Source organism: Leptonychotes weddellii, unplaced genomic scaffold (assembly GCF_054177405.1).
Source record: "Leptonychotes weddellii isolate Sample4059 unplaced genomic scaffold, ASM5417740v2 HiC_scaffold_11622, whole genome shotgun sequence".
NCBI lineage: Eukaryota > Metazoa > Chordata > Mammalia > Carnivora > Phocidae > Leptonychotes > Leptonychotes weddellii.
The window spans coordinates 3,380-6,703 of NW_027694171.1; the positions used below are offsets into that span (position 1 = coordinate 3,380).

The 3,324-nt window shown below is 36.6% G+C and overlaps 1 pseudogene; it reads right to left on the bottom strand.

The window, feature by feature from the left end:
* Window positions 1-370: 370 nt before the first annotated feature.
* Window positions 371-1,380, bottom strand: LOC102739640 (M-phase phosphoprotein 6 pseudogene; annotated as a pseudogene).
* Between the last annotated feature and the right edge of the window lie 1,944 nt (window positions 1,381-3,324).

A 3,324-nucleotide genomic window follows, 5' to 3' on the forward strand; every position in this document is an offset into this window, starting at 1 on the left:
CATAGTGATCCTCTTAAAAGGTGGGTCATATCATGTCATTCTATGGCTCAGTACTCCTCCAGGGCTCTCAGTTGCTCTAACAATACAGGCAAATTCCTGACAGTGACTTACAGGGCCCTGCAAATCAAACTTTTTGTTACCTCCTGATCTCATTTTTTGACTCTCACCTCTCCTGATCTACTCCAGTGACCCAGGTTCCATTGCAGTTACCTAGACAATCAAACATGCTTCACTCAAGCCCTCTGCATTTTTTCCTTTTTAATTTGCCAGATGTTCTTTTAATGAGAATTATAGATGACCTGAGTCTTCTGCAAACTACTTTTTAAACAAATGATTTTTCTTTTTTACAAATGCTGAATAAGACAGTGTCTTCTTTTTTTTATTACAGAACAATTTTTATTAATAAAAGCTTTAAACAAAAATCCATAATTCCACAAACTAACAATGACTTGGCAGCATGCAAGTACTTCAGGCTGGAGAGGCATGTTTGTTCCTAATTTATATATGCTAAGTCCTCATGACATTCGATTCCAAAATGTATGGATAAATTGGCTTGGCATGATTAATGACTTAAAGTAAAATATAAACATAAGGGCAACTTAAACATTGGTTTAATTTATGTGTATCAATTCAAGGTCTGAGACTGGAAAGCTCTATTAAAAAAAAATCTGAGGTCAAAAAGATCTTAGGAAGCAACCACATACCTCTGGGCTAAAAATCCATTCCTGATGAACACCATTGAGTAAAGGATGTATAACATCCACCATACCTGTTTCAAAAATGGCATATTACCAAAATTATCCATTTCTTTACAAATAAACATTATAGTATTAATAACTCAGAGAAGCCTTCAGAATGAGTTCCACAATATGCTAACTCTTTTGAGGCCTTCCTGAGCTCTGTCTCAAAGCATTTACTTTAATCCTGGGGCTTTAGAAACATCTTCTTTACTTTAACTGTTGGTTTTATATGTCCGTTTTCAACTTCTTCATAATTGGCATGGTCTCTTTTTTTTGGCAAACTTTTTTCCAGTTGTCCCCACCAAGATCTCTTATCTTCTGGCCATTTCTTCATCTGACACATCGAGCTCCACTGCTTCACCTTCACCTTCTTCCACTTTGTTCTTAGCGTTCATCTGGAGCATTAATTTCTCAACCTCAGGATTAAATCCTCTGAATGACATTCTTCCATAGAGAAGATCTTCACATAACGAGAAACTCTGCTCTTCTATTATGAAACACTCTCTTTCTTTAAACTCTGGCAAATCCACAATGCTCTTCACTAATGATTTTCTTTTCTTCCTCTTCTAGTTGTTTCTTGGTCTCCGAACACCATGCGCAGCAGGTTCTTGGACAATTTTGTCTTGCGCTCCGCCGCCATATTGGCTCTTGCTCGGAGCCGTGCCCCAAGATAGTGTCTTCTTTTGCAAAACCAATAAATTAAAAAGTTGTAAACATATATGATTTGTCCAAGATATTTGAAAAAGAAAAAAAAAGAAGCATGATTTTCTTCAGTATTTTTTGTTATTTTTTAAAGATTTATTTATTTGAGAGAGAGAGAGATTGAGAGAGGGCATGTGTGTGGCGTGGGGGAGAGGCAGAGGGGGAGAGAATCCCAAGCAGAGTCTGCAGATTGTGGAACCCCACAACCCAGAGACCACAACCCCAAGACCGTGATCTGAGCTAAAACCAAGAGTTGGACACTCAACTGACTGCACCACCCAAGCACCCCACTTAAATATTTTTTTTAAATTAGAGTTTGTTCCCTAGCTTTTCAAAGAATAAGTTTGAAGGTTTGAATCAAATGGGAGAGAGAGAGAGCAAGTAAGCACATCTTATAGCTGCTTTAATAGCTTTTGATAATTCTAATGTTAACTTTCTGGAATTCAGTTCTACACAAAATAGCTGAATTTACAATACTTCTAATGAATTGATTAATATACAAAAGAAAATATTTATTGAACATATATTTTGTTTTATTTTATTTTATTTTTTTAAAGATTTTATTTATTCAACAGAGAGAGACACAGCGAGAGAGGGAACACAAGCAGGGGGAGCGGGAGAGGGAGAAGCAGGCTTCCCGCCGAGCAGGGAGCCCGATGCGGGGCTCCATCCCAGGACCGTGGGATCATGACCTGAGTCGAAGGCAGACGCTTAACGACTGAGCCACCCAGGCGCCCCTTGAACATATATTTTATATATAATTCTTTATTTTTGTATATATACAATGTATAATTGGCACCATAAACAATTATGCATATCAGAAACAGAGTAACTTTAAAAAGGTACCAGAAAAGCAAGGAAAAAAACATTAAAGAAATTTAAGTGAAACTTATTTAGTGAGAAAACAAAATTAATAAAATTTGGCAAAATGCATGGCTCTCTCTCCAAATATCCATATGCCTGCTCCCTCAGTTCCTTCAAGTTTTGATTTGAAAGCCATTCACTCAGTGAAGACTTTCCTACCTTACTATTTAAAAGTTGTATTGGGTCCTAACCTGGGACTCTCTAATTCATTATCCTGCTCTATTTTTCACATTCTTTGTTGCATGTATGACTTTTGCATATTTAGTATTTTTGTTGTTCAAAATATGTTTTTTTTCTTTCCAACACAATGGTCAGAGAATCTGCCTCTGCCCCCTGAGTGGTGAGGGACAAGGTGAGAAAGCAGAAGAGCATGTTTAGGAGCTATCATGATGGCCATCACCATGTAGACATGGGTATAATTAAGTGATATGAAATGATTTGAATACTAATATGAACAAAATATATTACAGATAGACATCACTTCAGCAGCTGTTCATCTAGTATTGTTGGTATAGAGGGAAAATCAAGGGAGGGTGGAAGATACTCTAAGATTGCCTATCTCTTTAGAAATGCTGCTTTGTGAAAAAGGAGTCTGAAAGATGGTCTGGCATTATTAGCAATCATAGGTATCAACATTAGATATAAGATGTAAACCTCTGTAAAGTCAGACAAAAAATAAAAATAAGCAAAAGGGTCAGCATCCTTTCTGGGTAGCATGGGATTTCAGAGAAGAATCTTAAAGGTGTATAGATGTATTAACAAAAAAGAAACACAGAACCTCCAGACAATAGAATTTCTCCTTGTAAAGAAAATTTAGGAGATTAGCAGGCTGCTTTTGAAAAGAATATCTGCTAAGCATACCTACTATTCCCTCTGCTTCCAGTATCTGACTCAGGGGTTTGTAAGATTTATAGGTTATATTTAATACAAATTGTTCTATATAAAGGTTTACATATTCTGGAATAAAGTTATAGAATGTAGTGCAGGGCTGTGAGGGCTGGGGATTCTATAGTGGTAA